Source organism: Rhinatrema bivittatum, chromosome 1 (assembly GCF_901001135.1).
Source record: "Rhinatrema bivittatum chromosome 1, aRhiBiv1.1, whole genome shotgun sequence".
In the NCBI taxonomy this organism is placed as follows: domain Eukaryota; kingdom Metazoa; phylum Chordata; class Amphibia; order Gymnophiona; family Rhinatrematidae; genus Rhinatrema; species Rhinatrema bivittatum.
The window spans coordinates 434098849-434108236 of record NC_042615.1 but is presented as its reverse complement, the minus strand read 5'-3'; the positions used below and the strand labels follow the sequence as shown (position 1 = coordinate 434108236).

Genomic DNA, 9388 nt, shown 5'->3' with positions numbered 1-9388 from the left:
GACAGATACAGATCTACTGATCAATTAGCCTTGTTCGCAGGGCTCCTTTAGTCTTTCATACAGGGATCATATTATTTCTAAGTAAAGCATGGGTAGACGCACATCTTGATATGAATTTCCGATGAAATGTTCTGACTGATTGAGAATGGAGAGTGTCTTTTCTCTCTACGGACGAGATGCAAAGAATTGAGTGGCAGTATCTGTTTTGACAAGTCTTTCCATACCAATGGAATATATGTGGAATTGTTTCTGAACTAGAATGCCACTTTCACCAACCCATCTTTACGTTTAAGAGGTCTTTGGTAGGAAAAGATGGTAGGATCTTGAAATGTATCTCCTGTACTCACCACTGAACAATATTTCACAATGAGCTTATTTCTAAGCTGTACATTTGATGCAAAAGGAAGAGCACAAACATTTTTCCTAGGTACTTCATTAGCAGTAACTAATAAGAAGATTCAAGTTGGCATAGAGAGTTCTTTTTATTTTATATTCAGGTGAATCTCTTGAATATGCGCTGAATCACTTTCCCGGATATCTACGTTCGGACTCAATACTACAAAAGTATGCCAAGCAAAAGGAATTGCACAAGAGGAGTATTCTTTGAGGTGAGAGAATTTATTTTTCTTTATTGGTTGATGATAATTGGCATTTGTAAATTTGCAAACAAGGAAAGTATTGAAGCTATCTAGAAAAACAATATACCTGGCTATCAGCTGCTGAAATACACCACCATGCTGATGGTATCCATAGGGGCCCTCTAGTCCACACTCTAATTGTTGAGTGGTTAGGTTTTGGTGCTCTTACCACCAGGGCTTGGGTTCAATTGCCACTCAGGACAGTTTGGGTTTGCATTAGATAGTAAAGTAAATTCATTTTCTCTTTCACATGAGCAACAATTCCATTCTTTCATTTTTCTTTTATTCTTCCAGAATATTTTTCTTTATTTAAACCAGGCACAAATTGCCTGTGGGATCAGAGTTCTGGAAGTATTCTAGAACACTGGACTGCTTGATAATAAATCTGAATCGTTATGACAACACATTATGACAACTTTTTATTCAAATTATGCTCCAATGTATACCAATATGTGCAGGAATTAAATTAAAATTTCCCTTACCTTGGAGAGTTATAGGCAGCAGGTTTGTGAATTCACCTCTTTTGAGAACATTTTTATTTCCAAAATCAGATGAATAAGCAAGCAAGACCTAATCGTGTTGAATACCTGGACGTTCTCATTTACCAAACCTAAAACTCCAATTGAAAGCCCAAAATACAAAACAGGAAATTGCTAAAAATAGTAGTGAGCTGTTAAAGTGCAATCTTGTAAGGTGCTTAGTGGGTGTTAGCATAGTTCAGGTCTGTGGTTGAGAGACCTAAGAAATGCCTGCGATAACCCATTCAGAGCATTACAGATAATTATGGAAAACTTTTGACTTCAGGGAAGGAATTTTCTGAAATTAAATGAGGAAGAGAGGTGGCAGCCACCCCTGCACTCTCTGCATTTTACTGCAAATTGTTCTGCCACTCCAGGACCTTCACTTTGTCGATTTTAAGAAGTCTCCTCCACCATTTCCCTAAACTCTCTTCTGTACTTTTCTGGCAATTTCAACAGTGTGCCTCTAGTTCTGAAAGCTTGAACAGTAGGATGAAATGCAGGCCTACGCTGAGTTCCTCCTATTCATTCTTCAAAGGACATACACATGTAGCATTATCAAGTATTTCTTTCAAGAGCTGGTGTGTGGCCTATTCAGAAAATTAGAAGAATAATAAATTTGCTTCCTTCCTGGTCTCTTAGTGCTACCGCTGAGATTTGTATTCCTTTATCAGTGACATAACATTCAGTGCTCTTTAACATTTAAACAGAGTACACTAAATTCAAAAAATAAACAAATTTCAGATAGCTCATAAAGTATGAATGTTAACTCCAATATCATGTGTCTCACAAAATTAAAACATTCATCAGGTACAGGCACTTTCTGGACAAATCCAACACCAGTAGCAGAGGGAGCAAGCAATGGGAAAGAGTAGAAGGAAATGTGGTGGCTGCAGACCACATTGGGTGCTGGAGAGAGGCGGGCACTTTCAAAGAGGTAGAGGGCAGCGTATATATGGCTAGGAAACAGTGTGAATGTCCCAGATGTTCCTGTCCAGATTAGAGCAAGAGACCTTCCATGCAGAAGTCACATGGGGCGACTGCTATGCAAGAGCAGCATAGCTAACCACATTTCTCACACAGCAATATAGATACATATATACACACAATATGAATAAGTAAAAACTAGGAATGTGGCTTTTGAAAACTTCCTTAGAAACATGATGGTAGTAGCAGACCCTGTCACATGTCTAGTCTGCACATCCACCCTAATTATTTAGCTCTATATTTCCCATTTCTCCCTCAGACATTGCCTGTATTTATCCCATCCTATCATGAATTCAGATACTGTTTTGATCTCCATCTGATCTACTGAGAGGTTGTTCCATGCATCCCCTATTCTCAGTAGAAATAAAAACTTCCTAAGATTACTTCTGAGTCTACCCACTTTCAGCCTATTCCCATGATGCCAGAGAATGAAATTTTCAATTGATTTTGCTGTGATGCCTAAAGGAAACCACTCTTTGAGATTTGAACCCAGGTTTCCTGTTTAGCTTTTACCAATGTCAGATTTTCCAGTCTTTATGAACACCATTTTCCAATTTCTATTCTTTAGGAGATTTTCATTTTGTTGGATTCTTCTCCTCTGCCTGCATAGACTTTTAAGAATAAAGGGATGCTCCAGGTGAGGTTTGAACTCACAACCTCAGCATATCCCATAGTCAGTACTGTCCTATAAGTACCACGCGCTGTCCAATTGCGCCACTGGAGCCCTTGCAGACCTTTTCTTCTTTAGTTATATTCCACGCTTTCAGATAGCTGAACGTGGCTTGTATGCAGCTACTGATCCAGATCAGCAGCCTGTCAGGTTAAGAGAAAAAATACAATTTCAGCTTATCAATAGGAAAATTCAAACATAGGCAATCAAGAAAAACTGCAATTGGAACACCTTTGACTATGCAGGAATCAAGAGCTACTTATTCCAAGTTCTGCTATGCCCTCAAATTCTGAACTGAAAGAAAATGAAAGCTGAATTATCCCACTTTTCATGAGATAGAATTATGTTGTTAGCTCAACAAAGATTTCAATTGTACCTCCAAAATTTTAGATCTCTAGAATGGCAGGACACTGGATAGAACAGTTTTTATATTCAATGGCTGGGCCAAAGAATTCTAAGCATGAATCAGAACACATTTTCACCTTAAATTATCAAATCCAAAGTGAAGATCTGCATCTCATATTTCAATAAGGAGTGACATCAAAAAGAAACCAAACCCTCAATTCAACCAGAAGTCATTAGCAATAATCAAAAATATCAACACTGACCTTTCTTGTAAAGAAAGCAAAACCGTTTAATAATTGTATTATGTGCCTTTTATTCTTTGCTGTAGATGGGTGCAAACAATATTGTAATGGCAGCAAATATGTTCTTTCATGAAACAAAATCCTATTAATATTCAGACCCTTTGGATAAACACACCAAAGAAGAAAAATCCAACCTTGTTCGACACTGGATAACAAATAATCTCTATATTCCCAGCATTGCTGCATTTCGTAAAAAATGTAATATCATGTAGAGAAGCATTAGTAAGATTCATGTCAATATTGTTGCTTGTCTTTAAAAAGAATACTCCACATTCATTGTTATTCTTCAGTCCCTGTGCAGGTACAGAATTTAGGAAAATATAGATGAAGCCAGTGCTGTTCAACAAGGGCTAGCAAAACATATCTAATTTAACCTCCTTAATCAATCCTGATCTTCTCTATAACAAAAGAATCTAATGTAGTCTGTTGGAAGAGGCTGTTCAATCCAAAGAGTCATAAGTTGAAAGGGCATCATGCTGCTGAAGACAGATACAGATCTTTCACATGAGCAACAATTCCATTCTTTCGTTTTTCTTTTATTCTTCCAGAATATTTTTCTTTATTTAAACCAGGCACAAATTGCCTGTGGGATCAGAGTTCTGGAAGTATTCTAGAACACTGGACTGCTTGATAATAAATCTGAATCGTTATGACAACACATTATGACAACTTTTTATTCAAATTATGCTCCAATGTATACCAATATGTGCAGGAATTAAATTAAAATTTCCCTTACCTTGGAGAGTTATAGGCAGCAGGTTTGTGAATTCACCTCTTTTGAGAACATTTTTATTTCCAAAATCAGATGAATAAGCAAGCAAGACCTAATCGTGTTGAATACCTGGACGTTCTCATTTACCAAACCTAAAACTCCAATTGAAAGCCCAAAATACAAAACAGGAAATTGCTAAAAATAGTAGTGAGCTGTTAAAGTGCAATCTTGTAAGGTGCTTAGTGGGTGTTAGCATAGTTCAGGTCTGTGGTTGAGAGACCTAAGAAATGCCTGCGATAACCCATTCAGAGCATTACAGATAATTATGGAAAACTTTTGACTTCAGGGAAGGAATTTTCTGAAATTAAATGAGGAAGAGAGGTGGCAGCCACCCCTGCACTCTCTGCATTTTACTGCAAATTGTTCTGCCACTCCAGGACCTTCACTTTGTCGATTTTAAGAAGTCTCCTCCACCATTTCCCTAAACTCTCTTCTGTACTTTTCTGGCAATTTCAACAGTGTGCCTCTAGTTCTGAAAGCTTGAACAGTAGGATGAAATGCAGGCCTACGCTGAGTTCCTCCTATTCATTCTTCAAAGGACATACACATGTAGCATTATCAAGTATTTCTTTCAAGAGCTGGTGTGTGGCCTATTCAGAAAATTAGAAGAATAATAAATTTGCTTCCTTCCTGGTCTCTTAGTGCTACCGCTGAGATTTGTATTCCTTTATCAGTGACATAACATTCAGTGCTCTTTAACATTTAAACAGAGTACACTAAATTCAAAAAATAAACAAATTTCAGATAGCTCATAAAGTATGAATGTTAACTCCAATATCATGTGTCTCACAAAATTAAAACATTCATCAGGTACAGGCACTTTCTGGACAAATCCAACACCAGTAGCAGAGGGAGCAAGCAATGGGAAAGAGTAGAAGGAAATGTGGTGGCTGCAGACCACATTGGGTGCTGGAGAGAGGCGGGCACTTTCAAAGAGGTAGAGGGCAGCGTATATATGGCTAGGAAACAGTGTGAATGTCCCAGATGTTCCTGTCCAGATTAGAGCAAGAGACCTTCCATGCAGAAGTCACATGGGGCGACTGCTATGCAAGAGCAGCATAGCTAACCACATTTCTCACACAGCAATATAGATACATATATACACACAATATGAATAAGTAAAAACTAGGAATGTGGCTTTTGAAAACTTCCTTAGAAACATGATGGTAGTAGCAGACCCTGTCACATGTCTAGTCTGCACATCCACCCTAATTATTTAGCTCTATATTTCCCATTTCTCCCTCAGACATTGCCTGTATTTATCCCATCCTATCATGAATTCAGATACTGTTTTGATCTCCATCTGATCTACTGAGAGGTTGTTCCATGCATCCCCTATTCTCAGTAGAAATAAAAACTTCCTAAGATTACTTCTGAGTCTACCCACTTTCAGCCTATTCCCATGATGCCAGAGAATGAAATTTTCAATTGATTTTGCTGTGATGCCTAAAGGAAACCACTCTTTGAGATTTGAACCCAGGTTTCCTGTTTAGCTTTTACCAATGTCAGATTTTCCAGTCTTTATGAACACCATTTTCCAATTTCTATTCTTTAGGAGATTTTCATTTTGTTGGATTCTTCTCCTCTGCCTGCATAGACTTTTAAGAATAAAGGGATGCTCCAGGTGAGGTTTGAACTCACAACCTCAGCATATCCCATAGTCAGTACTGTCCTATAAGTACCACGCGCTGTCCAATTGCGCCACTGGAGCCCTTGCAGACCTTTTCTTCTTTAGTTATATTCCACGCTTTCAGATAGCTGAACGTGGCTTGTATGCAGCTACTGATCCAGATCAGCAGCCTGTCAGGTTAAGAGAAAAAATACAATTTCAGCTTATCAATAGGAAAATTCAAACATAGGCAATCAAGAAAAACTGCAATTGGAACACCTTTGACTATGCAGGAATCAAGAGCTACTTATTCCAAGTTCTGCTATGCCCTCAAATTCTGAACTGAAAGAAAATGAAAGCTGAATTATCCCACTTTTCATGAGATAGAATTATGTTGTTAGCTCAACAAAGATTTCAATTGTACCTCCAAAATTTTAGATCTCTAGAATGGCAGGACACTGGATAGAACAGCCTTTATATTCAATGGCTGGGCCAAAGAATTCTAAGCATGAATCAGAACACATTTTCACCTTAAATTATCAAATCCAAAGTGAAGATCTGCATCTCATATTTCAATAAGGAGTGACATCAAAAAGAAACCAAACCCTCAATTCAACCAGAAGTCATTAGCAATAATCAAAAATATCAACACTGACCTTTCTTGTAAAGAAAGCAAAACCGTTTAATAATTGTATTATGTGCCTTTTATTCTTTGCTGTAGATGGGTGCAAACAGTATTGTAATGGCAGCAAATATGTTCTTTCATGAAACAAAATCCTATTAATATTCAGACCCTTTGGATAAACACAGCAAAGAAGAAAAATCCAACCTTGTTCGACACTGGATAACAAATAATCTCTATATTCCCAGCATTGCTGCATTTCGTAAAAAATGTAATATCATGTAGAGAAGCATTAGTAAGATTCATGTCAATATTGTTGCTTGTCTTTAAAAAGAATACTCCACATTCATTGTTATTCTTCAGTCCCTGTGCAGGTACAGAATTTAGGAAAATATAGATGAAGCCAGTGCTGTTCAACAAGGGCTAGCAAAACATATCTAATTTAACCTCCTTAATCAATCCTGATCTTCTCTATAACAAAAGAATCTAATGTAGTCTGTTGGAAGAGGCTGTTCAATCCAAAGAGTCATAAGTTGAAAGGGCATCATGCTGCTGAAGACAGATACAGATCTTTCACATGAGCAACAATTCCATTCTTTCATTTTTCTTTTATTCTTCCAGAATATTTTTCTTTATTTAAACCAGGCACAAATTGCCTGTGGGATCAGAGTTCTGGAAGTATTCTAGAACACTGGACTGCTTGATAATAAATCTGAATCGTTATGACAACACATTATGACAACTTTTTATTCAAATTATGCTCCAATGTATACCAATATGTGCAGGAATTAAATTAAAATTTCCCTTACCTTGGAGAGTTATAGGCAGCAGGTTTGTGAATTCACCTCTTTTGAGAACATTTTTATTTCCAAAATCAGATGAATAAGCAAGCAAGACCTAATCGTGTTGAATACCTGGACGTTCTCATTTACCAAACCTAAAACTCCAATTGAAAGCCCAAAATACAAAACAGGAAATTGCTAAAAATAGTAGTGAGCTGTTAAAGTGCAATCTTGTAAGGTGCTTAGTGGGTGTTAGCATAGTTCAGGTCTGTGGTTGAGAGACCTAAGAAATGCCTGCGATAACCCATTCAGAGCATTACAGATAATTATGGAAAACTTTTGACTTCAGGGAAGGAATTTTCTGAAATTAAATGAGGAAGAGAGGTGGCAGCCACCCCTGCACTCTCTGCATTTTACTGCAAATTGTTCTGCCACTCCAGGACCTTCACTTTGTCGATTTTAAGAAGTCTCCTCCACCATTTCCCTAAACTCTCTTCTGTACTTTTCTGGCAATTTCAACAGTGTGCCTCTAGTTCTGAAAGCTTGAACAGTAGGATGAAATGCAGGCCTACGCTGAGTTCCTCCTATTCATTCTTCAAAGGACATACACATGTAGCATTATCAAGTATTTCTTTCAAGAGCTGGTGTGTGGCCTATTCAGAAAATTAGAAGAATAATAAATTTGCTTCCTTCCTGGTCTCTTAGTGCTACCGCTGAGATTTGTATTCCTTTATCAGTGACATAACATTCAGTGCTCTTTAACATTTAAACAGAGTACACTAAATTCAAAAAATAAACAAATTTCAGATAGCTCATAAAGTATGAATGTTAACTCCAATATCATGTGTCTCACAAAATTAAAACATTCATCAGGTACAGGCACTTTCTGGACAAATCCAACACCAGTAGCAGAGGGAGCAAGCAATGGGAAAGAGTAGAAGGAAATGTGGTGGCTGCAGACCACATTGGGTGCTGGAGAGAGGCGGGCACTTTCAAAGAGGTAGAGGGCAGCGTATATATGGCTAGGAAACAGTGTGAATGTCCCAGATGTTCCTGTCCAGATTAGAGCAAGAGACCTTCCATGCAGAAGTCACATGGGGCGACTGCTATGCAAGAGCAGCATAGCTAACCACATTTCTCACACAGCAATATAGATACATATATACACACAATATGAATAAGTAAAAACTAGGAATGTGGCTTTTGAAAACTTCCTTAGAAACATGATGGTAGTAGCAGACCCTGTCACATGTCTAGTCTGCACATCCACCCTAATTATTTAGCTCTATATTTCCCATTTCTCCCTCAGACATTGCCTGTATTTATCCCATCCTATCATGAATTCAGATACTGTTTTGATCTCCATCTGATCTACTGAGAGGTTGTTCCATGCATCCCCTATTCTCAGTAGAAATAAAAACTTCCTAAGATTACTTCTGAGTCTACCCACTTTCAGCCTATTCCCATGATGCCAGAGAATGAAATTTTCAATTGATTTTGCTGTGATGCCTAAAGGAAACCACTCTTTGAGATTTGAACCCAGGTTTCCTGTTTAGCTTTTACCAATGTCAGATTTTCCAGTCTTTATGAACACCATTTTCCAATTTCTATTCTTTAGGAGATTTTCATTTTGTTGGATTCTTCTCCTCTGCCTGCATAGACTTTTAAGAATAAAGGGATGCTCCAGGTGAGGTTTGAACTCACAACCTCAGCATATCCCATAGTCAGTACTGTCCTATAAGTACCACGCGCTGTCCAATTGCGCCACTGGAGCCCTTGCAGAGCTTTTCTTCTTTAGTTATATTCCACGCTTTCAGATAGCTGAACGTGGCTTGTATGCAGCTACTGATCCAGATCAGCAGCCTGTCAGGTTAAGAGAAAAAATACAATTTCAGCTTATCAATAGGAAAATTCAAACATAGGCAATCAAGAAAAACTGCAATTGGAACACCTTTGACTATGCAGGAATCAAGAGCTACTTATTCCAAGTTCTGCTATGCCCTCAAATTCTGAACTGAAAGAAAATGAAAGCTGAATTATCCCACTTTTCATGAGATAGAATTATGTTGTTAGCTCAACAAAGATTTCAATTGTACCTCCACAATTTTAGATCTCTAGAATGGCAGGACACTGGATAGAACAG

The 9388-nt window shown here is 37.8% G+C and overlaps 1 long non-coding RNA gene and 3 other non-coding genes across 4 annotated transcripts; all 4 read right to left on the bottom strand.

Annotated features, from left to right (window-relative positions):
- Positions 1-921: 921 nt before the first annotated feature.
- On the bottom strand, positions 922-9134 carry LOC115093035. Its single transcript, XR_003857154.1, has 3 exons — positions 7273-9134; positions 4197-6032; positions 922-2956 (listed from the first exon to the last, which is right to left on the bottom strand). It is a non-coding gene; the product is annotated as an uncharacterized LOC115093035 (long non-coding RNA).
- Positions 2773-2867, bottom strand: TRNAI-UAU. The gene is made up of 2 exons: positions 2830-2867; positions 2773-2808 (listed from the first exon to the last, which is right to left on the bottom strand). It is a non-coding gene; the product is annotated as a tRNA-Ile (tRNA).
- Positions 5849-5943, bottom strand: TRNAI-UAU. The gene is made up of 2 exons: positions 5906-5943; positions 5849-5884 (listed from the first exon to the last, which is right to left on the bottom strand). It is a non-coding gene; the product is annotated as a tRNA-Ile (tRNA).
- Positions 8925-9019, bottom strand: TRNAI-UAU. Its single transcript has 2 exons — positions 8982-9019; positions 8925-8960 (listed from the first exon to the last, which is right to left on the bottom strand). It is a non-coding gene; the product is annotated as a tRNA-Ile (tRNA).
- Positions 9135-9388: the final 254 nt, after the last annotated feature.